The sequence below is a fragment of the Rhinatrema bivittatum genome, chromosome 7 (assembly GCF_901001135.1).
Source record: "Rhinatrema bivittatum chromosome 7, aRhiBiv1.1, whole genome shotgun sequence".
NCBI lineage: Eukaryota > Metazoa > Chordata > Amphibia > Gymnophiona > Rhinatrematidae > Rhinatrema > Rhinatrema bivittatum.
Window position 1 is genome coordinate 88,276,028 of NC_042621.1, and position 26,790 is coordinate 88,302,817.

The 26,790-nt window shown below is 46.1% G+C and overlaps 1 protein-coding gene across 1 annotated transcript in view; it reads right to left on the reverse strand.

Moving 5' to 3' along the window:
- ZNF469 (zinc finger protein 469) overlaps positions 1-26,790 on the reverse strand; it is a 506,485-nt gene that overhangs the window by 335,035 nt on the left and 144,660 nt on the right. Inside the window, exon 2 of the mRNA XM_029608648.1 lies at positions 18,702-18,789. The gene's annotated coding sequence lies outside the window, so the exon portion shown is untranslated. The remainder of the gene's footprint in view (positions 1-18,701; positions 18,790-26,790) is intronic.

The window sequence follows — 26,790 nt, forward strand, 5'->3', positions numbered from 1 at the left end:
GAGAGAGAGAGAGAGAGAGAGAGAGAGAGAGACTTGCTATAATGTCTACTCCCTAGACAGGTATTTGTATCCCTATGGGAGGCCCACCTAGTAACTCGAGGTGGGGATTAGTATGAGTGTAGGGGGTTGGGGGCCACTTTCACATTCAACATGAGACGTACGAACAGAACAGTGGTCTCTTGTGAAGATTTGATGGCCTTCGGAGTGAGGAAACTCACTCCAAGATGAGATTTGGGCAATGTTCTCTCAAACTAGCTTGTTGTTGCCCAGGTAGAGTGTCCATCAAGCTAGGTTGAGAGAACATTGCCCAAATCTCATCTTGGAGTGAGTTTCCTTACTCCGAAGGCCATCAAATCTTCACAAGCAGCGAAAAATTATTCAACTTTTAAACAGAAGCAAGAGATGAGCAGCTAGGAAGAAGCAAGAGATGAGCAGCATAGTGACAGGAAGCAGCAGTACCACGAGAGGTGACGGGACAGTGACAGGAAGCAGCAGTACCACGAGAGGTGACGGGACAGTGACAGGAAGCAGCAGCACCACGAGAGGTGACGGCACAGTGACAGAAAGCAGCACCACGAGAGGTGGCGGCACAGTGACAGAAAGCAGCAGCACCACAAGAGGTGGGGGCACAGTGACAGGGAGTGGCGGCACCAGGAGAGGTGGCGGCACAGTGACAAGGAACAGCAGTACCAGGAGAGGTGGCAGCACAGTGACAGGAAGCAGCAGCACCAGGAGAGGTGGCGGCACAGTGACAGGAAGCAGCAGCACCAGGAGAGGTGGCGGGACAGTGACAGGAAGCAGCAGCACCAGGAGAGGTGGCGGCACAGTGACAGGGAACAGCAGCGCCACGAGAGGTGGCGGCACAGTGACAGGGAACAGCAGCAACAGGAGAGGTGGCGGGACAGTGACAGGGAGCGGCAGCACCACAAGAGGTGGCGGCACAGTGACAGGGAACAGCAGCACCAGGAGAGGTGGCGGCACAGTGACAGGAAGCAGCGGCACCAGGAGAGGTGGCGGCACAGTGACAGGAAGCAGCGGCACCAGGAGAGGTGGCGGCACAGTGACAGGGAACAGCGGCACCAGGAGAGGTGGCGGCACAGTGACAGGAAGCAGCGGCACCAGGAGAGGTGGCGGCACAGTGACAGGAAGCAGCGGCACCAGGAGAGGTGGCAGAACAGTGACAGGAAGCAGCGGCACCAGGAGAGGTGGCGGCACAGTGACAGGGAGCAGCGGCACCAGGAGAGGTGTCGGCACTGACGAAGCAGCGCACCAGGGAGAGGTGGCGGGGCACAGTGACAGGAAGCAAGCCAGGCACCAGGAGATGTGGCAGCACAGTCGACAGCGAAGCAGCGGCACCAGGGAGAGGTGGCGGCACAGTGACAGGGAACACGCAGCACCAGGAGATGTGGGCGGCACAGTGACAGGAAGCAGCGGCACCAGGAGAGGTGGCTGCACAGTGACAGGAAGCAGCGGCACCAGGAGCAGGTGGCTGGCACAGAGTGACATGAAGCATGCAGCACCCAGGAGAGGTGGCGGCACAGTGACAGGGGAACAGCGCACCACGAGAAGGGTGGCGGGACCAGTGACAGGGAACAGCAGCACCAGGAGAGGGTGGCGGCCACAGGGACAGGGAACGATGCATCACCAGGAAGAGGTGGCCTGACAGTGACAGGAAGAGAAGCAGCACCACGAGAGGTGGCGGCACAGGTGACAGGGGAGCAGCAAGCACCATGAGAGGTGGCGGCACAGTGGACAGGGAACAGCAGCACCTCACACTTCAGTACATTCAGGTTCCAGGTCCTACATAGCAGAGACTGAATCAATGACAGCATCTGGAAGTGGACAAATTCAGATGGGATAAAAAATTCAGATGAACCCAAGCCATGATCTGTTCATAAGCCCGGGATAATTAAGACCATGCATGTACACAGTCCCAGTTGTCTGCATTTGTAGACAGAAAAATGTTGTGTCAACAGTCAAGGTCTCTCTATACATTTAGAGAACAATGTAATAAACTGTACTGGGCAGAGCACACAGGTTTTGTGTGCAAATGTTACTTCTGAGTTTTGCACACAAAAAAATATGTACAAAGTAGTGTACGCACTGCGTACTGCCCTCACATAGGCGCTGATGAAAAAAATCAGTGCAGAAAACGGGCGCTCATTGTTGCGCGCCAGTTTTCCTAACGTGTGCCCAGCCTCCTCTCCTGGGCCCAAGACTGAATATTTAAATGAGGGGGTCGCGCTGCCAAGGAGGCGCTAGGGACAAATGTGCGCCCCTAGCGCCTCCATGCGCAGCAGGCGCCTAGGAGAAGTGGCTGTCAGTGAGTTAGAAAAACAGACGCTCAATTTTTACGAGTGTCCCTTTTCCTAACCTGATCGCTGGCACCTTTTTTTTTTTTTTAAACCTTTTGGTTCCTCCAACTTAATAGTCCCTATCTAGCAGCCGGAACTCGGACACATAGGCTTTGAAAATCTGCCCCTTAATGTATTGTTTGTCTCCCTATATTATATATTATAAAAATATTAGGGGCTCTAGGTAATTATTGCATCGTGTCTGCACGTGAGCGAAGTAATGAGCTCACCCAGAGCTAGGGTGTGAGGGGCACTAAAGGCAATGAGGGTGGAGCGCTGACCTCTGCATCACTGGGCCATGGAGTGCAGCAGTGGTTCCAGCACTGGCACTGGAAGGGCTGGTGAGAGTTTCCCAGGCCCCATCAATACAAATTGAAGCGCAGAGGTGGGGCGGCAGGAGAAAGGATGGTGAGGGTTCCCCGGGCTCCTCTAGCATAGGAGAGAGAGAAGCAGCAGCGGACGAGCTAGTGGGGATTCCCCAGAGCCTACCAGCACAAAGAAAACATAAAAAATTAAACGGAGACAGAGATCCCGTGATGTTGGTGGAGCCCAGTGAGACGCAGTTCACGAGAGCTCCGGGTGACATTCCTTCATTTCGCAATAAATCTCATTCTACAAATATCCCATGGCCTTGACCGCAGACACAACACTTACCTAATGCCATAGAGAGATTGGATCGTGTGAGGATGGAGAGCGGTCATGACAACTGAGCCGTTGAGAAAGATAAAAAAAAAGGGAAAACGTCGGAACATAAAATGGTGGACCAGCGCGACTCCTTAAGCCTAATATCAACATGAAGGAAGAGTCCGTGCTGAAACTTAACCCAGGCGGTTGGCAGCAGCGTTAGAGCATAAGTTCGATGCTATAAATAATAACTTCTCCGAACTAAAGGAATCGATGATTGATGTAGACGACGGATTGGACATAGCGGAGGGCCAGACTTCGGTGGTGGAGGAGAATACAGTGGCTTTTACATTCCGCATATGATCTCTGGAAAGATCTGTCGCAGCGAGCAAATCGAAACTAGAAGATCTCAAAAACTGCTTGTGTAGGAGCAATCTCCGTTTCCTAGGATACCAGAGAGTGTACAAAAGAGCAGCTGTTGGAAATGCTCAAAGATTGGCTACCATGAGAACTAAATTATATGAAGTAGAAGGGAAACTTATCATTAAGAGAGCACACCGGATCGGGCCTAAACACACTACAGAATCGCGCCCCAAAATTGTCATTGCCAGATTCCTAAACCCTTCTCAGAAGCTGGCTATATTTACAGCTTATAAAAAACAAAAGGAGTCAATATATAAAGATCAAGAGTGCTGATGTCCCCAGGACTTTTCGGCTACTGGCTCGGCTCAGCAACGGACCTTTTTAGCCGTTTTGCAGGAAGCTTATAAATCGCAACATAGAGTCATCATGGTTTTCCCTGCGAAGCTAACGGTCTGGACAGATGCCAAAGCTTACATGTGTGACTCTCCAATCCAAGTAAAGGATTGTTGGCGAAATGAAGGATACCTTGGTGTCATTTTTGGTAAGCAAAGTTCTGGAGAATCTCTCTTACTTCTGAGAGTTGAATTTTACTGCGCCACAAAGATGAAATGAGCACCAAGAATTTAAAAGTGGCAGGATTTGCAGACAACGTCCTCGTATTCCTGTGTGTGACACAAGACTCTTTGGAAAGGGCTCTTAGACTTCAGGCAGAGTTTGGGGTATTTTCAGCTTTAAAAATCAATGTAGAGAAATCTAAGGCACTAGAAATAAGTGGAGATGTACAGAAAACTTGGAGAGGCCAATTCCCTTTAGGTGGGGCGTGTGCGAGAAATGAGATAGCTTGGGGATTATGCTTCCTAAGGAGGTGGAAATTGAATTATTGGACCTCCTTACCTTTATCGATACTTGGGAGAATACATCTAATGAAACTGCCCAAGGGGCTGTATGTTTGGCAGTAACTGCCATTATGGTTGAGAGAGTCTGATATATTTTCAATTCATCAAATTCTGGAGGAAGGTCATAAGGGGTAAGCATAAAGTGAGAGTCCTCTGTCTACCTGATGATGGAGAAGAAGCAAGGTGGACTTGAATTGCCCCTAAATGGAAGAGATTACAATGCAGCTTGTCTATTACATCATGTTAAAGATTGCCTGTTTGATACCAAGTTTTCCTCTTTCCCCAAGAGACCTTTATGAAGGGAATGGTTTTCCTTTATCGACCGGGGAATATCATCCAGGTAATAAACTTTCAGAAATTCCCTCACCATTCAAAAATGTCTAATAATACAGTCGGGGCGCAAGGAATGGAACTATTTATGTAAAACACAAGTGGAATAGAGAGACTAACAGTTCCCCTTTCTTTGACTTTGAGGAGAGATACCCAATTTTTACCTGGTTTAGAGAACAAATTGTTTCTGAGTTAGGCGAATAAGGGCCTTTCGAGTCTACATCAATTTTTCACAGAAAACTCTAACACCATTAAAAGTTTCAGGGATCTACAAGAGAGTAAGAACTTAGAGTCTACAGATTTTTATGCCTTTCTTCAAGCATGATGTTATATTCAATCTTTATGTCAAAAGAACAGAATGTTCTTTTGACATAAAGATTGAATATAAAGGAAATATTTGTTTGGAAAGGGGGAAAGTAGAATTCTTGTACTTCCTTCAGTAAGGTACTACAAAGTATACATAATGATAAAGCCTTGGATGCAACAGCTGAGACATGGGAACGGAAAGCCTCCATCACTGTAGTAGCAATTCTACAGAACCACATAAGAGTCTCTGGAAACGTTAATATAAGAGAAAGAGGATATAAATTGTTACATTGCATGTATATGGCCAGAATGGGGCAATCTGCAGCGAAATTGTGTGAGAACGTTAAATCCTTAAAATGTCTTACAGAAAGGGGTTCTTATTTCCACTGTATTTGGGAATGTATGAAGATAATTTCATTTTGGTCTGGGATTCTTGTGGAATTGGGTAGGATGATAAATAAGTTGATTCCCAGGGATCCTCGGGTTTGTCTGCTGGGTTTATTTGATGATTCATGGGAAGATATTCATGAATGTAAAAAAACCGTTTTCTTCTCAAGGCCTTTTTACTAGCAGTTCAAACTAGATTGGCGGTTTTGGATTTCTTCTGAGGATCCGACGATTGCCACATGGGAAGGAAACACCTACTCCAACTCTTGCATTTAGAACATATTTATTTATTTATTTATTTCGAGGCTTTTATATACCGAAGTATAGCGGGTTGCCTTCACTCCGGTTTCACTTCACTTCACTTCAGATATGTCTGCAAGAAACAAGTCGGATGAATATGAACAGAGGTTCATGAGTGTTTGGCAGGACTTCTGCTCTACTCCATCTCAATCGATAAAAGATCGCATTCAATTACTGTAAATTTCCCTAAATGATGATCCATATAGATAAATAATTGGGAGGGAGGCTGTCATGATTTTGTTGCAGAGAAGCTAACAGATGGAAATGGAAGGGAGGGGAGGGGTGGATTCAAAGAACCAATTTGAAGTTGTATTAGAAAGAGGAGAAACTTTCTTCTGAAATTATTGAATCCTCTCATGCTTGTGATAATGAATAAATACATGACTGAAAAAAACCCAAAAACAAACAGAGGCATGACAGCAGAAGAGCTGGTGGGATTTCCCAGGCCCCCACCAGTGCAAAAAACAAAACAAAAAAATGCACACAGATACACACCTACCCCATTCCACATACACACTTACCCCATTCCTTCACCCACAACAGAGCATGTACAAGACACTGATAATGTACACATCCAGCTGATGGAGTCATAAAACCCGCTTTTTGACATTGTCGTACAATTATCACTTTCTCTTTGGGGGGGGGGGTTCCTTTAACATCCACTCACACTCAGTCAAGGGGAAAAGCAGGAGGGGTGGGGTAAAAAAAATTCATTAGTCACTCGCCCTGCTCAGCCATTCCTTGCATTTTCCACCTAGGCAGGACCATGGAGTCTAGAATGGAGAGCCCACTGGCAGGGCTGGCCAGGCAAAGTGAACGAGGGCACAGCCCCTAGTACTGAATTATTTTATATTACTGTGTATTGCATTTTTATGCTTATGTTTTGTAACATGCATTGACGGACAGGACTTTCTGTTGAAAGGTGTGCTCAAACCAAATTTAGTAAATATAGATCTTCAGTTAATACCACCAAAACGAGATTACTATTCTAATAAAATACACAATTATCAAGTTAATTCAAAGTACTTTTTTGCTTGTGTGTTTCGGACCTTATTAAACTTAAAACTTCGTCTTTTCCACTAGAACATGCACAACAAAAGTGTAATGAATTAATTTTGCTTCCTTTTTTAAAAACAAGATTTCCAACCTAATTGATAAGCTTCCTCAAACTTATGTCCATCACAAATTACTTTACCGACTAATCCTGAATTATGTTGGTCAAATTTTGATAATGATTCTTCCTCTGAAATTGTGAATCTAATATAAAAAATAAATCCTGCTTTTCATTCCTTCAACACTATCCCTACAAAATCGTTGAAACCCATTCCAGATATCATTGCTAAACCTTTGGCGGATATCATAAATCTGTCTTTAGATCAAGGAATCTACCCTGAAAGTCTGAAATGTGCTGTTGTAAAACCTTTACTGAAAAAAACCTAATTTAGATATTATTGATTTTAATAGTTTTAGACCAATTTCAAATCTTTCATTCATATCCAAACTTATTGAAAAGGGTAGTCAATCACCAACCTACTGAATATCTGGATACTAATAATGTTTTATTTCCGGCTCAGTTTGGATTTTGCAATTTTTTTAATACAGAGACCTTCCTTGTCTCTTTGTCTGATACCATCTTAAGAGGTTTGGATATCGGTCAGCCATATCTGCTTATCATGTTGGATATTTCGGCGGCCTTTGACACAGTGAACCACAAAATCTTGGTTAACCGACTTCGTGAAATATGGCTTTCTAATCTCACTATCCAATGGTTTAAATCATATTTAAGTAATCGCTCATTTAAGGTTAAAATTGGAACTTGTGAATCAGACCAATTTGAGTTAACTAATGGAGTTCCCCAGGGATCATCTTTGTCGGCTTCACTTTTTTAATATCTATATGTTGCAACTGTGTAGATTTTTGGCTGGGATTGGAATAACACATTATACGCGGACTAGGTCCAAATCCTGCTTCCTATATGACTCTATTGAGAGACACTTAAGCTTTGGGAAATATCTTTAGGATCCACAGTATAACTCTTGTTCATATGAGTCTATCATTAAACAATTCAAAAACAGAGATTTTACTAGTTGTAATAAATTAAACGACAGTTTTTCCCAGGAAACTGAATCTATTAAGCCTAGATATAATATCGGTATATCAGGTAAGAGATCTTAGAGTCATTTTAGACAGTGAAGTAAGTTGGGACAAATTTTATTAATTACTATTTTTAAAAGAAGATCTTTTAAGTTACATATTTAAAAAAAATTAAAGCATTACTTCACGCTAATGATTTCTAGAATAGTTTTCAGGCCTTGATTTTATCCAACCTTAGATTGTACTGCAATGCTCTGTTTTTGGGTCTTTCAGCATCACCCACTCGTCCCCTACAGTTACTTCAGAACGCTGTGACTAGGCTATTAAAAATGCTAAAAGATATGACCACCATAACACCAATTTTGAAAGATTTGCATTGGTTGCCCGTTTCGTTCAGGATAAATTTAAGGTTCTAATGCTAATTCACAAGACAATCTGTAATGAGAATATTGAATGGTTCAATGCTGCTTTACGCCTACACACTCCACAGCATAATTTATGTTCTGCAGGAAAAGGGCTACTAACAATACCATCACCGAGAACTGCACATTTGAAATTAGTGAAAGATAGAGCACTATCCCTGGCAGGGCCTGTGTATGGAACGAATTACCATCTGAGTTACGGCTGGAAAAAAATATGCAATCTTTTAAAATGACCTTAAAAACTTGGTTATTTGTATAGGCTTTTACTTGATGTCTTAAATGAAGGTTACAGGCTCTTATGTCATTTTTGTTTTTTAATTTTTATTTGTCAAGCCTAGATCTTTAAATGTTGTATTCCAATCGGTATCTGTAAGAACTCCTGCCATGACTACGCATGAACACTGAGGTATTCTTATTTCTTTTTTGCTGGTTACATTAATCCTTTGTTCTCCACTTTTTTATGACTAATGTTTATTTGTTCTCTCTAGTGTTTGAGCTACTGCCTGCACAGACCCTCCCGATGCAGCCTTTGTTGGTGAAATACGGTTTTCCATGTCAAGGGGACACATTGAAATGCGTCGGCTCAGTGTGCTGCAGCAGTCAAAAAAAGCAAAACTGAGTGTTGGGAATTATTAGAAAAGGAATGGTGAATAAAACAGAAAATATCATAATGCCTCTGTATCGCTCCATGTGTGAGACCGCACCTTGAATACTGTGTACAATTCTGGTCCACCGCATCTCAAAAAGATATAGTTGCGAGTGGAGAAAGTACAGAGAAGAGTGATCAAAATGATAAAGGGGATGGAACAGCTCCCCTATGAGGAAAGACTAAAGAGGGTTAGGACTGTTCAGCCTGGAGAAGAGACGGCCGAGGGGGGATATGATAGAGGCCTTTAAAATCATGAGAGGTCTAGAACGGGTAAATGTGAATCGGTTATTTACTCTTTCGAATAATAGAAGGACCAGGGGGCACTCCATGCAGTTAGCAAGTAGCACATTTAAAACTAATCGGAGAAAGTTCTTTTTCACTCAACGCACAATTAAGCTCTGGAATTTGTTGCCAGAGGATGTGGTTAGTGCAGTTAGTGTAGCTGGGTTTAAAAAAGGTTTGGATAAGCTCATCGAGGAGAAATCCATTAACTGCTATTAATCAAGTTGTCTTAGGGTATAGCCACTGCTATTAATTGCATCAGTAGCATGGGATAGTTTTTGGGTACTTGCCAGGTTCTTGTGGCCTGGTTTGGCCTCTGTTGGAAACAGGATGCTGGGCTTGATGGACCCTTGCTCTGACCCAGTATGGCAATTTCTTATGTTCTTATGGACTTATTAACCTTTACTCAATGTGCATTGGAACTGTGGAGTTCTTCACCAATAAAGTGTATATAAATATCACTGAATACTCTTTGGAATATTTGTTTGAGGACATTACATTTGTCCATGCTCCCATTGTTATACCCAGATATTCTCTTGAGCGAGGACTGCTACTCCTATCTGTTTTCTGAGTGTAAAAGGATGCCATAGCCAGCCATCACATCATTTGTTTTTGGGTTGTTTTTTTTTTACCAATTTTTCATCTTATACTGAAGGGACAGTTTACCCTGCTGCTGCCTGTGCTGTATTTGTTCTGAATGTGTGTGTTTGTGTGTTTATGTGTGTGTGTGACAGAGCAGCTTACCCTGCTGCTACCTGTGCTGTACCTTTGATGGATGTGTGTGTGTGTGTGTGTGTGTTTGTGAGTGAGTGAGTGAGTGAGTGAGAGAGAGAGAGAGAGAGAGGGTGCACATTGCTGCTGCCTGTGCTGTACTTGTTCTGAATGTATGTGTGTGTGTGTGTGTGTGTGTGTGTGTGTGTGAGTGAGTGAGAGAGAGAGAGAGAGAGAGAGGGGGGAGAGGGTGTACATTGCTGCTGCCTGTGCTGTACTTGTTCTGAATGTATGTGTGTGTGTGTGTGTTATGTTCGTGGACCCTTGGGCTGGTTAGGACAGAGGATGAAGTGCTGTAGAAGTCCACAGCAATCGTCCCAACCAGGAGGCGGTTCGGAAGTTTGAAGCAGGCTGAGACCCAGGACGTATGGTGGAGCCCTATGCGACCAAGGATTCGGTACCCTGTGGATGGACTGACGAAGTGGGAGCCTGAAGATTGGAGAGTCTTCACCCTGGAAACCAGCGCTCCCCCGGGAGAAGCCCTTAGGAACCCGGCCACTGGGACTTAGGCGACTTCGGAAGGTGAGAGTGGTCCGGATGGCTGGCGCCTCCAGCAGGTTGTAGGAAATCCAGAAGTCGGTCTTGGAGTCGAAGTCCAAGAGCGGTCCGCAGCCAGTCCAGTGGTCGGTATCCAGAGAGAGGTCCACAGCCAGTCCACGGGTCGGAGCCAGAGAGCGGTCCACTGCCAGTCCAAGAGGTCAGAGCCAGAGCACGGTCCAATACCAGTCCACGGGTCGAAGCCAGAAGAATCAACAGCAAGGGGAGCAGGCAGAAGCGGGACGAAGACAATCAGGAACGCAGCAACACAGGCAAAACCCAGGAACCTTGTTGCAAGGCAAAGGATCTCTTCTGAGCTGCAGGATGATATACCCTGCAGCGTCTGACGTCATCCGCCAGCATCTTTCGAATTTCCCGCGCTGGCCCCTTTAAGAGGGGAGTCATTGTGCGCGTGCGCGCCTGGGGGGTGGAGCCAATAGCGGACGTCGGCGGCGTCTCCCTCGCGGTGGGGACCCCGTGGGAGGAAGCGCTGCAGGCCCGGGGGGCTGAGGAGCACCTCGGACGGGTCGGGCCGGCCTCGTGGTGAGTGAAGGGACCGGGGCACGGCCCGGTCCCGTAACAGTGTGTGTGTGTGTGAGAGAGAGAGAGAGAGAGAGAGAGAGGAAGAGGGTGTTTATTGCTGCTGCCTGTGCTGTACTTGTTCTGAATGTGTGTGTGTGTGTGTGTGTGTGTGTGTGTGTGTGTGAGAGAGAGAGAGAGAGGGAGAGGGTGTACATTGCTGCTGCCTGTGCTGTACTTGTTCTGAATGTGTGTGTATATGTGAGTGTGTGTGTGTGTGTGAGAGAGAGAGAGAGGGAGAGGGTGTACATTGCTGCTGCCTGTGCTGTACTTGTTCTGAATGTGTGTGTGTGTGTAAGAGAGAGGGTGTACATTGCTGCTGCCTGTGCTGTACTTGTTCTGAATGTGTGTGTGTGTGTGAGAGAGAGAGAGAGAGAGAGAGAGAGAGAGGGAGAGGGTGTACATTGCTGCTGCCTGTGCTGTACTTGTTCTGAATGTGTGTGTGTGTGTGTGTGTGAGAGAGAGAGAGAGTACATTGCTGCTGCCTGTGCTGTACTTGTTCTGAATGTGTGTGTGTGTGTGTGTGTGTGTGCGTGTGTGTGAGAGAGAGAGAGAGAGAGAGAGAGGGTGTACATTGCTGCTGCCTGTGCTGTACTTGTTCTGAATGTGTGTGTGTGTGTGTGTGTGTGTGTGTGTGTGTGAGAGAGAGAGAGAGAGGGAGAGGGTGTACATTGCTGCTGCCTGTGCTGTACTTGTTCTGAATGTGTGTGTATATGTGAGTGTGTGTGTGTGTGTGAGAGAGAGAGAGAGGGAGAGGGTGTACATTGCTGCTGCCTGTGCTGTACTTGTTCTGAATGTGTGTGTGTGTGTGTGTGTAAGAGAGAGGGTGTACATTGCTGCTGCCTGTGCTGTACTTGTTCTGAATGTGTGTGTGTGTGTGAGAGAGAGAGAGAGAGAGAGAGAGAGAGAGAGAGAGAGAGAGAGAGGGAGAGGGTGTACATTGCTGCTGCCTGTGCTGTACTTGTTCTGAATGTGTGTGTGTGTGTGTGTGTGTGAGAGAGAGAGAGAGTACATTGCTGCTGCCTGTGCTGTACTTGTTCTGAATGTGTGTGTGTGTGTGTGTGTGTGTGCGTGTGTGTGTGAGAGAGAGAGAGAGAGAGAGAGAGGGTGTACATTGCTGCTGCCTGTGCTGTACTTGTTCTGAATGTGTGTGTGTGTGAGAGAGAGAGAGAGAGAGGGAGAGGGTGTACATTGCTGCTGCCTGTGCTGTACTTCTTCTGAATGTGTGTGTGTGTGTGAGTGTGAGTGAGAGAGAGAGAGAGAGAGGGTGTATATTGCTGCTGCCTGTGCTGTACTTCTTGGGGCGGATTTTCAGAGCCCTGCTCGCGTAAATCCGCCCAAAACCGGGCGGATTTACGCGAGCAGGGCCCTGCGCGCCGGTGAGCCTATTTTACATAGGCTCACCGGCGCGCGCAAAACCCCGGGACTCGCGTAAGTCCCGGGGTTTTCGGAGTGGGCGTGTCGGGAGGCGTGTCGGGGGGGCGGGGGCCGGAGCGCGCGGCGTTGCGGGGGGCGTGTCGGCAGCGTTTTGGGGGCTGGTACGGGGGCGTGGCTACGGCCCGGGGGCGTGGCCGCGCCCTCCGTACCCGCCCCCAGGTCGCGGCCCAGCGCGCAGGAGGCCCGCTGGCGCGCGGGGATTTACGCCTCCCTCCGGGAGGCGTAAATCCCCCGACAAAGGTAGGATGGGGGTTTAGACAGGGCCGGGCGGGTGGGTTAGGTAGGGGAAGGGAGGGGAAGGTGAGGGGAGGGCAAAGGAAAGTTCCCTTCTAGGCCGCTCCGATTTCGGAGCGGCCTAGGAGGGAACGGGGGTAGGCTGCGCGGCTCGGCGCGCACAGGCTATACGAAATCGATAGCCTTGCGCGCGCGCCGATCCAGGATTTTAGCCGATACGCGCGACTACGCGCGTATCTACTAAAATCCAGCGTACTTTTGTTTGCGCCTGGAGCGCAAACAAAAGTAGGCTGTTCGCGCTCGTCTGAAAATCTACCCCCTTGTGTATACGTGTGTGTGTGTGAGTGAAAAGCTTGCATTGCTGCCGACTCTGCTGTGTGTGTTTGCACCGCTGCTGCCTGTGCTGCACCTGGTCTGTGGTGTGTTTATCTCTGCCAGCTGTGTGTTTGTGTGTACAGCTGACAGAGCCTCTGCTGTGCAGTTGACCAGTTGTTCACTGCTTCTTCAGAACCTAATCCCAGCACCCATGAACTGTAAGATTTCTCGGAGGATCTCACCTGTGTCGTTCCCTCCCATGTGCTGCTAGCATGCAGTAAGTAAGGGCAGATTAAGATCATGTCCAGTCTTCAGGAAGTGTAATTATATCTTAGCTGGGGGGGATCAACCAGAAGCTATGCTGCTTTCCTTCCAGTCCACATCCTGTAGGAACTTGTCTGGAGGAAAAGCTAATGCTTGCTCATGAATGAGGCGTTTTATACAGAATCTACTTCATTTGAAAACCTTGGAGTGGAAATGACAGGGGCTAGAAAGCAAAGCCATGTTGAGTAACTCAATTATTGTTAGTTTTCTCCAGTCAATTGCATGTCACCTGTAGTGGCTCTGGGATTCTAGCTGTTCCTATCCCACTGCATTCTGGAACTTGTAGGCATTTTCTTTTTATATTGCGTGGCTGCTGGAATTATCAGAATGCACTTTGCCCACGAGACGCCAAACAGGAAAGCAATATGCACCCTACACTGATTACAGGTTTTATTTTCAATAAAGCTGAAACTGCGCCAGACCATTTCTTCTGGACTAGTGATCTTTGGGAAAGTACCATAAATTATCTCCCACACATTAGATCTGATTGGCCCGCACCGGAGTAAATGATGTCACAAATGAACCGCAGAGCCTGAGTCAATCAGATAATATCATATGTAGGATGCCATAATATGACATCGTTCTGAGAGCACAGAGGATGAGGAGACCCTTGGGAAGCAGCTTATAAATAACAGTTTCAGTGGTAACAGCAGAGTAAAATTAAAAAAAACCCAACAAATTGATGCATGTAGTAGACATTTGAAGTTTTGCCCTGTGCAAAATGGGTACAATTGGTCTTTAAGGGTATATTCAACATGAATTTGTTCCCTTCAATAGGAAAAAGTTCTTTTTGGCTCAGATGCTGATGTACTAAGAGGTTTTTCCCACTCTGTGCCAATGATCAGCACATCTGGCCCTAAATTAGGTAAGCTGAGAGCTGCGGTGTGAACTGCTAAAGGCAAATTCACGGAAACAGAAGAGCAAAGCACAGGCAGTTCCAGGGAAAACCACGGGGGTCCCCTGTGGGAAAAGAGCAAGGCCGAGCCACCCTGGCATTGTCCTGGCTCTGGTGGGCAAGCTGGGAAGCCAGGCGGCCTCCTGGGGCAGCCCCAGGGAAGCGTTCCCAAGGGACAGAAATGATGGAGATGGCCCTTACATGGGCTTCCTGGAAACTTAAAGATTAAAGGCTCAGCAGTGTCCTGTATCTGTGCGCAGGCAATAAAACTGTACCACACGGGGCAAGAATACAAAGAGAGCGCCTTAAAACTCAGTAACTCATCCTCTCAACATCATGAGGCAAATCAGAACATGAAAGCAACCTTAGGAACACAGAGGCTTCTTCATTTGCCAAAGACATCTACTGCTACACCACGGGACCTCTTTAAGAGATACGTGATGGAAGTGTTAAAAAATCCCGATCAACCTCTCCCCCCTGTCTCCAGAGTTTATTTCCTGCTCCCTTTTAAAAAAAAGAACAAGGGGGGATTTGTTCCAGGTCAGAGCCCACAGCTCTCATTACATTTTTTTAAAATATAATTCAGGTCCTGGAGGGGAGGAAGATGAGAAACTGGCCTTGGCCGCTTTAATTGTTCGTATGGATAGAGATTGTTTTTACTGTATGGGCATCCTGCACTACCGAGCCACTCGCACCCTCTCTCCCGTCACAACCAACAACTCAACACACAACTGCTGGAATCCAAAAGGCTGCAGGCTTTATTACACAACATTTATATACCCGAGCCTAACAATAACAAAACCTCAATCATTGCCCCGTGAGCCACAGCAAGAGGCCCGCCCACAAGCCACCCAGCCCGCAGGCATCCAGCAGCGCCAAAACTGCCACCGTGTCAGGCTCCCCCCCACATCACAGCAAGACGCTCAGCCACACCTTCCTCCTAAACGCTCCCTCCCGGCTGATCCATCAAAGAAACCCAGTGCAAAAATCCACTGGGGGTAACACTGCCCCCATACCAAGCCAGCTGCGACAAGCCCAAACCCAAGGGACCTGGGAGATAAGAAGGAAGTGGGAGAAGAACGGATCTCTGCTCACACTCCCATCCCCACGTGCCACTTCCTGTCCCAGCATTCCCGGTGCGGCCAATCAAACCAAGGCCAAGTGTGCATGGTCTGACAGCTCCTCCGGGAGGATGGGATCCCAGGCCACGTGGCCACATGCCTTTCCCGCCTTGGCCACAAACTGCACAAGGCCGCACGAGGCCAAGTCCGGAGCCCACGTCGCCATGGGCAAACAGTACCAATCAAACGGCAAACCGAGCATTTCCAGATGTAGCAGAAAAAAAAGACACAGATGAAAATGGAATACTTTCTTCTTATGGGACTTATGTTGTACAAGTCACGGGTCTTCCTTGGCTCAGTTTTCCTTGTGAGTATCAGCCTGACCCCTAGCGTCTGACTGCGTTTCTCAGTACGGAGGTGGGTTTGGAGCCTGCTGCAGTCCCATCACCAGTTATAAACTCTGTCTGCCAGTCCCTGATGTCCTTACAGACATCTCCTTCTAATTTCTTATTAGTTATCCTCATAATGGGATGTCTTGTACTGTGAACTCCCACTCCCCCAATATAGTGGGTTGGATTGCATTGGGTAAGATTTATTTTTCCTAATGGATGCGAGTGTTGTCATGATTTATGCTTGGACTTCTGTATCAATGCTATTGGGTACAAGATGTTTTCTTGGTTGTATATGGAATACATTTAAAAATGAAATTAAAAAAAGTAACAATGTGCCAAAAAAAGGATTGAAACCACACAGATCATTGCGTAGTAACAAGCCAAACAAAAGAGGAGAATCTGACTTGTACAAGCTTCAGTCCCTAATGGATCAGCATTAAAGGGCCAACGTACGTAGCTGTATTCTGGCGCCCAGTGCATGGCTGCTTTTAACCATGATTCTTCTGTCCCACGAGGCAACCTAAAGGAGCTCGGGTGGTGTTTCATGAGTGTTTTATTCTTTTTTTCAGTTTTGCTGATTAATCGGGGTGAGGAATCTGTTCCAGGGACCAACCCCTGCTTACGGGGGTTCTGCAGTACAGAATTCATACCTCAGGTAATGATAATCTATTGTTTAATCCTATGAGAGAGAGAGGTCTAAGATTAGGTTACGTTTTGAGAGGGAGAAGAGGGGGTACGGTTGGAGCAGAGGTTTATTAATAGGATTTGGGAGGGAGGCACGATGTGGGTGTTCGGGGCGAGGCAGGGGTTTATTAATGAGTTATTCACAAGAACAGCAGATCGACAATATATTAATGTTTTAGTTTGATTTTTTTTTTTTTAAATCAAGTTTGCATAGTCGTTTCTCACTTCTGAAACTTGAGGCCTCCTTTATTCATGTATTTGCACATAAATTCCAATAAGCAGATTGAAAGATAATGGGGGAGGGGGGGTCTAGCGTCAGTGCTCCCGTGCGCTTTTGGCAGAGCTTTACTATCCTTTGGAAATTCGACTTTTGTCACTCGTTGACCTGCTGTGGAATGATTTGACTCATGACATGAGCTACCTGAAATTACTGAGCTCTGGATTTGGAGCTGCTCTTCGGTAAACTCAATTAACACCCGTTTCCGCTACATACATGCTTTGTATCTGGTGATTTGCTGGGGGGGGGGTTTTTTGCCTCCCTTGTTTACAGGTTCTCTTAGCTTGTAAGAATGATCAGACTTTTCAGCATGCCGCACACAACCGCATATTGATTAAGTAGCAAGAAACATGTAAAGACCGCTGGTCGTGACCGCCCCCTGCCGAATCATGGCACTGCTCGACTTTGATCGTTTCCAGGGGCTCCTAAATCTCGCTCGCCTCCTGTTCAGGCCCTGCTCCCTTTTGCTGATGATGCCAGCAGTGCTGCAGGGCAGACAGCAGCAGTCATTCCTGGCACCGGCGACAACACAGAATCTTCTGCAAAAGGGATAACATTTCCAAGCAAGCAGATGCAGTCATTTGCCAAGGTCAGAAGTTTTTCTGTCAATTATTTCACCAACAATCCTTGCCTCTTCCCGCCATGTTTGTCCAAAAAAAAATATCACCTGCAATGCATCATGGGAGCACGAGACCCTTGGAAGCCGACGACTGCCCTCCTTTGCCCCGCGTTCCTGTTTCTTAAACATTTCTGTATGAAACACGGTTTCAAAGACAGGGGGGAAAGGATTTGTACATGTGTTTTGTAGTTTCTCCACAGCCAGCATGGAGAATGTCCAGCAGGTGAACGAGTGTTCGTGCTCACACATACCCTGCCACAGTGCCTGATCTCAAGGAGGAGTGACTCATCCCTTCAGACACAGCACATTTTACTGGCTTAAGTGTGAGTTGCCAATGTAGAGCTATTATCTTCAGCTGGAAGTTGTAACTAACACACTTCATTGCAGAGTTAAGATAAAAACAAGAGAAAACTTAATAGAAGCCATTTCAGCAGAGGAAGCTGAAGGGAATGCATAGGACAGAAGACAAGATTACTGGTATTACACAAGAAGTGATTAACATGTCCCAACTAACTTTCCCCCTCCCCTCTACAAAGGTAAAGTTTAACCCTTGGCTACATAAGTGGAAATAATCTTCTGTTGTCCTTTTTCCAATGGCCAATTCACGGGCAACAGGGAGATAAGAATACGGCCCCTGGGGTAAACACACATATCCAGAGCACGCACCTGCTGCACAACTTAAAGGGGATAACACATATTTCTGCTTCCAAGAATGATCAGATTTTTTTTGTCTAAGGGTGTTTTTATAGGATCCAGATCTCTGTTCAATCATTTTATTCTTTATTATCCCAACCTTTTCCTTTTCTAGCCCCCTTCTCTCTTCTCAGCAGTTGCTGCATCTTTGGTTGTTACAGCTGCTTTTCCTCTGCCTGCTCCTCTCACCTCAGCATCTCCCGCTTTCCTCTTTCAAAGAGTCAGACTATTCTATAAGACATCAGTAACTCCGAATGGTATAGAACACAGCCCAGATTAATTTTGCTGAAAAGAACCCCAGCAGCAGTAATGTTCAGAGTAATGAGGTTCCAGAAACACAAAAAAAAACATAGAGCAGAAACTGCAGAAGACGGGACAAGTAAATGAAAAGCTGGGGAAGTAAGAATATTATACAGAGAAAGAAAAATACAAACTTACATCAGAGACCAGAATTCCCCTGGAAGAAGAAAAACAGGAGGGAAAATAAAAGTGCAAAGAGATATTGAAAATACCACTGATTTAATTTCCAGATCTTTCAGGGTGAAGATGGTGTCAGCCGTGGGATAGAAAACTGGGTCTATGTTTCTGAGCTTTCCATGCAAGCCCTAAGCTATACCATCTGATTTGCAAGTACAGGCTTGTGGTGCAAATGCACAGTCCCTATTGCCACGCAAACCCCAAAAAGGTTTCCATTCACTAGACAGACAGGATATGCAAATAATCTGGGTACAGCAGCTTTCACATTCACATATGCTTGTTTAATTATTTCATAATTTGCAAATAATCATGAAAAGATTTACCAGGGAGCGCGGATACACAAATGCATAGCCATCTACACAAGGAATAAGTGAAGCAATTCTAAATCAAGCCACTTACCTTTGCAGCTGTCTTCCCCAGGGCCCTTGGAGCCAGCAGCTACAATTCCTTATCTCAACTGATCATTGAACCGCCTCACACCAACCTGCTGAAACAAGGTAGAAAGTGCTCGCATTACTCCAGATGCTGGTTTCCTTATTGTCTGACAGTACCTGCTCGTTGGCGTGAGAGGCTGTAATCTTGTACACTGAATACCAACAGTGCTATAGGAAGGGCAACAGGCAGCTGAAGTTTCCTGCCTGGTACACCGGGTGTGCGCAGTAAAGAAAACTAGCTCATGTCAATATCGGCAGAATGCAAGATCCAGCATCCTGCTTTTACCCTATCGATGGCACCCACTGAAAAGCCAAATCAGCAGAGAGAATAAAATACTGGGAAGCTAGAAGGCTGGGCACATGGGTCTCTTTGCTCCTTCTTCAGTTTATGGTGCAATTTGATCTGAAGGGCCTTACTGCAGTTTGCTGTACCTGTTGCTATTGAAGGCAATCTTCAAAGACTTTTATGTGGGTAAATACGTATTTACCCAGGTCAAAATGACCTGGCCGAAAGATGCCCGGCTCAGATGCAGCTGAACGCGGGCATGGGATCTGTAGCACGGCCTACGCTCAGCTCTAGATAGGATTAAGAGGCAGCCCTCTGGAGAGGGGAGGATGCGAGCTGACCCGCGCCCCCTCAGACCCGGCACAAATGGCAGGGGATAGTACACGGATGCCTTTAGTGCAACGGGCTTTCGCATCTGCTCATTGCTAAAGAGAAAAAACACGGGTAATTCCTCTTTGAAAATGTGTGTAGAGGATGTTCGTTAAAAGCCTCTGCCCTCAAGTACCATAAAGAGGGCTGTTTGAAATATTGCTCCAGTTATGGTTTTCATCTGATCGTGCAACACACATGTAGAATGAGAAATGCAGAGCCACAGAGGGAGAGAAAACATGCAATGACAATCTGAACCTCAAGGCTGAAGGCCAAGCCACTAGACCTTCTTCACCTAGATGTGAAGCTTTCCCCATGTACTGTCTCCCTATCCAGTGGCCAGTGCATATTTCTACAGGCCTTTTTTGCCCAGGTAACATCTCAGCGGCCTGGGAAGCCCCACAAATGTTTCCTTTCAATAGCGTTGTCTTTCTGTGAGCTCAGAGTGGTGGTTATTGGAGCATGGGGGAGCTCTGCTTAGATCAGGTAGCAGCAGTCTATAGGGCACCGTGCTGACACCTGGGGGTCAAATGACCCCAGGAGAATAAAACACCGCAGAGGGAACTGCCTTGCCCGTTCATGGTCTCTAGCAAACATGGTTAACAAATTCAAATTCTTCTCAGTCAGTGATCTAATTTTCACGTTCTACCACATGTGTCTTTCATTGGTTTTGAGGAGAAGGGGGCCTGTGCTTTTATTGATTGATGAACCCTCAGAATGGGAGTGAAATATTTGACTTCTAATGTCAGGGTTAATTTCAGTTGTAACAAGTCAAATTTTAGTGGAAGAAGAGGTCAGGTTGCAGGTGGTAACTCTGGATTAACTTGATTCATGTGCAATTAACTTTGTAGGATTCTGCCTCCTGCATCAGGTCAGTGCAATTTAATTTAATGTTTCCTACTCTGGAAAGCTATAGTGATGATGTAAGCTAACCAGCAACTTCCCTGTATATTCAGAACTCATCGTCTCTGGCTCATTTTGCACCATCACTGTAGTCTTCTAATGCTGTAGTAAAATTTGGTAAAAAGACGAGTATGCAGTAGAAGGTCAAGGTCTGGATGTGCCTGAACGTTTATTTATTTTTATTTTATTTACTATTTTTCTATACCTGCTTTCAAGACAGGGGTCACATCAAACCAGTTTACATTTCACAGGGTGTGCATTATACAGAGAACTCGAGCAACTATAATTGGTGCAGGAATTGCAGTTACAATAAAACAGGGAAGTACACAACTGGGAGCAGAGGAAGAAGAAGAAAAGAGAGATTAACTGACAGCAAATTATTTACAGTGATTATTTACAGAGATGCAAAATTAATTCCAGTGTGGTAGAAATGAAGTCGTGAATGAGGTTGATGACAGAGTGTTGGTGTTTAAACCCATTGATAACAATGTGTTTGTGTTTGTGTTGCATTTGGTCGGTCATGGATCCGTACCTCCAGCCCGGGGTCAGAGGGGGCCCACCAAGACCACGGCTAGGCCCCGAATGAAGACACTGCAGGCCAATACACAGGCCAGACACGCCGTGCTAGGGACGCCACTCAGCTGAATGGGGCATCCCTAGGCACGTGTGTGCGTAGCTCAGACAAATTTAAAGGGCCCGCAGCAGGAAACCCATCGCAACGTCCTCGGATGACATGAAAGGCCTTCTCCTGCTCTGACCTGCCTCAGATGCCTCAGCAATAAGCCAAACTCCTCAGAGTAGCTGTTTGCCTCTGCATTACTGGGTCCTCTTCCTGACCTTGATCTTGCATCTCGTCTCTGTGTTCCTGGTTCCGCTCTCTTTCTTTGGAGTTCCTGTGTTTGTTCCTGGTCCTTTTTCTGTCTGGCCTTCTCCTGAGTTCCTGTCTTGTGGTCCCTCCTCTGTCTTCAGCGTCTCGTCCTTTTGTTCCGCCTTGCCTCACCCCCTTGGATTGACCTCCTGGCTTGACTTTGGTTTGGACTCTAGTCTTGGTCTGTAGTTGGATTCCTGACTTAACCTCAGACTGCTTCTTGACACTGCTTGCCTTCCGCCTGCCCTGTGACCACTGTCTGCTCATTGTCTTGCTTGAACTCTGCCCACCCAGACCTCAGCCCGGACCTCGACACTGCTCAAACTCTGCCTACCCCTGACCTCAGCCTGTCCCACTCTTTGCTGTCTGCTGCCTGCACCGGCCACTGCTTGGACTGACTCTGTTTCACTCCTGCTGGCCTACTACACCTTCTGTGGTGGAATCACCTCTTCCTAGAGGCCTGCGCCAAAGTCCAGCCAGCTCCAGCACCTGAGGGCTCAACCTAAGGGGAATGGGGTTTGATATTGGTGAAGTTCCTGTTGAGCCTCTGCTCCAGCTAGCTTCACCTACCAACAGTGGGGGACCTGCAGGACTCATCCCAGTGTGTAGCGCTAACCTCACCTCGTTCCAAGGGTCCACTTTCACAACAGAATCCTTCCAGCCATTACATTTGTTTCGGTCTATCTGTCCATTTGAAGAATTTTGAGAAGCATAAGAGTTTTGAGAGGCATAAGAATTTTGAGAGGCATCATTCAATGTACAAGCATTGAATGATAATGTCCCTGGTGGCACATTACTGCACTACCCCTAAACAATGATGTTCCTAGTGCCACAGGCACTGCACTAGCCTTGAATAATGCTGTCCTCAGTGAAACATACACTGCATTCTCTCTGAATGATGATGTCCCTAGTGTCATATACACGGCAATGTCCCTGAATGATAATGATGTCCTCAGTACCACAGACACTGCACGCTCGCTGAATGATATCCCCAGTGCCACAGGCACTGCACTAGTCTTGAATAATGATATCCCCAGTGGCACATGAACTGCACTATCCTCAATGATGATGTCCCCAGTACCAAATACACTGCACTCTCTCTGAATGATGATGTCCCTAGCAGCACATACACAGCACTGTCCCTGAATGATGATCTCCCCAGTGTCACAGGCACTGCACTAGCCTTGAATAATGCTGTCCCCAGTGAAATATACACTGTACTCTCTCTGAATGACGATGTCCCTAGTGGCACTTACACGGCACTGTCCCTGAATGATGACATCCCCAATGGCACATGCACTGCACTATCTCTGAATGATAATGTCCTCCGTACCATATACACTGCACTCTCTCTGAATGATGATGTCCCCAGTACCACATACACTACACTCTTTCTGAATGATGATGTCCAAAGTGGCACTTACATGGCACAGTTTATGAATGGTGATATCCCCAGTGGCACATGTACTGCACTATCCCTGAATGATGATGTCCCCGGTACCACATACAATGCACTATCCCTGAATGATGATGTCCCCGGTACCACATACAATGCACTATCCCTAAATGATGATATCCCCAGTGGCGCATACACGGCACTGTCCCTGAATGATGATATCACCAGTGGCGCATACACGGCCCTGTCCCTGAATGATGATATCCCCAGTGGCGCATACACGGCACTGTCCCTGAATGAGGATTTCCTTAGCCCTGCCAGTCCTGTTCACTGAATTTGTTCATATGAATTTCTTGAGCTTGTGAACATTATGAGTCTCTGGAGCTAAAGAAATGGAATCCTATAACTTTGGTTTCAAAGAATTAAGCACATGGAAAAAAAAAGTCATCGGAGGCATATTAGACAGTCCGCACAAAGTTGTGTCGTTTTCAGCTTAAATAACAATCAGGTGAAGTTATTTTTCCTTTTTTCCATGCAAGCACTTTCTCCCTCCCTCTGAAGGGGAGAGCCTCTGTTTCTCTCATTCCCAACGACTCTCTCTCTCTTTCCTTTGACTTGATGGGTATTTTATTTTTAGGTTGCAGGGGTCTGTGCTGGGCACAGGAGAGGAAATCGAGTGTGGAACAACCTCACTCCCTTCACGGCATAGGTGATTGCTTCCAGGTTACGGCGCTTGGCGCCAGTTGTTTGTACTCACCAAGTCAGCTAAAGTTCAAACCCAGCCTGCACCCAACGTCTCCCATCCATGCCCGGCCCTTCACGCTCTAGGTAAGGAGCAGCACTTCACATTGGAGGCCCATGCCAGCTGCTGCCAGCTTCTCTGCTTTGGGAGGAGGGACTCTCTTTTGCAGGAACTGGTCAAATCATTCACCTTTCCTCCTAAATCTTCTTGGACTCCAGTGAGTTCAGCAGAAATGAAAATCGTTTCCTCACTTTTTCTTCCAAATTTTCCGAGGAGCTTTCAGTTGGTGGAATGTATTTCCACTTCATCCAGTGTAGCAGGCTGTGCTCTCACTGAGCCTGACATGGGATCAAATGATTCCTTTAGCAGAAAAAAGCAGGCCAGTTCCACAAATTCTCCACCTTGTGGATTTTTTCTTTGAGCTCTGTAGGAACTAGAGCCCTCTGCATTTCCTTGCCTGGCCCTTACCAATAGATTCCCACATTATTCTGCTCTCAGACTGGCATCCTTAGTGACATAAGTACATAAGATTTGCCATATTGGGTCAGAGCAAGGGTCCATCAAGCCCACTATCCAGTTTCTAACAGTGGCCAAGCCAGGTCACAAGTACCTGGCAGGATCCCAAGTGGTAGAGAGAGTCCAAGCTGCTTATCCCAGGGATAAGAAGTGGATTTCCCCAAGTCCACCTTAATAATATAATGGTTAATGGACTTTTCCTCCAGGAACTTGCTGAAATCTTTTTCAAATGCAGCTACACTAATAGCTTTCACCACATCCTCTAGCAACGAATTCCAGAGCTTAATTATTTGTTGAGTACAAAAATAGTTTCTCTTATTAGTTTTAAATGTATTACCCAGTAACTTCATTGTGTGCAGCCTGGTCTTTGTACTCTTTCAAAGAGAAAAGAAACATTAACATTTACTCGTTTTATTCCTCTCATTATTTTATAGACCTCTATCATATCTTCCTTCAGCCATCTCTTCTCCAAGATGAAATATTCCATCCCCTTTATCATCTTGGTCGCCCTTCTCTGTACCTTTTCTAATTCTCCTATATCTTTCTTGAGATGTGGTGACCAGAACTGCACATAATACTCAAGATGAGGTTGCACCATGGAGTGATACAGAGGCATTATGATATTCTCTGTTTTATTCTCCAATCCTTTCCTAATAATCCCCAGCATTCTATTTGCTTTCTTGGCTGCTGCTGCTCACTGAGCAGAGGATTTCAATGATGACGTCCAGATCCTTTTCCTGAGTGGTGACTCCTAATGTGGAACCCTGCATTTTGTATCTATAATTTGGGTTTCTCTTCCCTAAGTGCATTGCTTTGCACCTAAATTAAATTTGCCATTTGCATGCCCAGGCTCTCAATTTTGCAAGGTCCTCTTGCAATTTCTAACAATCCTCTTCTGATTGAATAATTCTATGTCATTGGCAAATTTGACCACCTCACTTGTTCCAGGTCATTTATGAATATATTAAAAAGTGGTGGTGCCAGACTTCCGGTGATGGACCCCCCCCCCCCTCTATTTTTTCTTAACAGAGTGATTAAATCCCGATTGTTTTGCATTTTTGACTCTGGACTGAAAGATACATTAAATGGACTCATTTGGGATTGGGAAACAGCAGGATATGAATGTTAAAGCGAGCCGGACAATGAGAGAGAAAAGTCAAAATCCAACCCTAAAATGGCTGCAGGATCTCCCAGAGGGGATACCGAGAAAGTTGTGATGATAGTTTCTGAGGAAATGATTCTTACCATTTCCAAAAGTGTGTCAGCGGCTCTGGAGGACAGGGTCTCTAAAATAAAGTCCACAACTGATGAAATTAAAGAAGGTTTAGAAACACAGGGCCAATGACTGATGGAAGTTGAGCACCGAGGGTTTTCATGGGAAGATCATTCCGCTGCGGTGGATATACAGCTTTCAGCCCTACAAAAAGAAAATGCTGCCTTGATTGAGAGAGTAGATGACTAAGAACAGGAATTGCCAAAAAAGCGAGAGTTATTGGGCTCCCAGAGGCACTTAAGAATAGAGACCTCCCATCTTTTTTGAAAAATAGCTTCTGGAGGCAGTGGGCCTAGATACCTCCAGTAAGTCCTGTCATTTGTGAGCGAGCACACCAGGTAGGTCTGGCCCAAGAGAATAAAAATAGGCTGAGACTGGTTATACCATGCATTCTTAGTTGGGCAGACAAAACCAAAATTATGGCAGCTTATGGAGCCAAAGGGACTGTGGAATATGACGGAGACAGAAGTTTGCTGTCGCATGATTATTCGGCATGAGTTGTGACCTAATGTAAAGAGCTTGAGTCCACATGCACTGAACCTCAGAGGCATGGGATAAGCTTTGCAGAGTTGATTCTAGGTAAATTGAGAGTCCAGCAGGATGGTAAAAAGACACTTTTTGCTGGACAAGAATCAGAGACAGCGTTTTCTACAAAATCTGCCATGATGCTGTGAGAGAGAGTTTCTGATGAGAAGGAAGTACAATGAGAGGTTTAAACATATCTACTACATTCTCGTGGCTGTTTTTATATGCTTTTGTGTTTTGTTTTGAATATCAAAGTACATAATGTCCATTGTGACCAGTTTTTTTTCTTTCTTTTGAAAGTGGCGATTTCCTGAAAGTTTTGTTTTTCCTGTTGCAAGGTGAGGGTTGTGAGAGCCGAGGACAGGCAGGGTGCACGTCCATAAACGCGTGGCTCTGTGGAACTGGTGGAAGATCTCCTCCCGTGACTGTTTAATGCTGCTCTTGTGGTTGACCCTGCAGTTGAAATACTGATCTTGGTTAACTTAGACCTTGCTGTAGCACAGGGATCCTTACAGTACCCAAAAATGTGGGTTTTGTTTGGGGGTAAGGCATGGAGGACTGTGCGATGGGAACTTTTTGGCCACTTTTATTTATTTATTTATTTGCATTGCCTGTGCTTTCAAATCACGTTCTTGATATTTTGGCATTTTTCCTTTTCTTTCCTGTTAAGAGGATCTTGTAACTCATTCTAACTGATGCCAGCACGTGCAAAGACCATATGGGGCCTATGTCACGTGGGGATTTATCATTTGGCTGAACTGATCTTTGAGGTTGGAGGGCAGGGATCCGTGTGGGCCCATCTTCTGGATACTGGTGAAGATGTTTTAGGAGGCTAGAAGATGGAGGTCTCTTGGAGCTACAGAGGAGAGGGGTTGGTTATCAATATTAATGATAATGGTGAATGTATGAGAGTATGTGTGGGAGAGCAGGGAGGAGAAGGGGAATGTATGAGAGGAGACAGGTTGGGAGGAAAATGGATGGTGTGCTTGGTTGTGTGTGTGGGGATGGTAGTAAGGGATAGGATTCAGAATATAGAATGGGGTGGGGGGTTTTAGGTGGGAGGTATGACTGCATAATTGGACTAGAAATGAGGTGGGAGAGATTATCAGGTTGATGTGTTGTTGGCATATTGAAGGGACAACAAGAACTGAAAACATGGCTCTTCAAAAACGCATA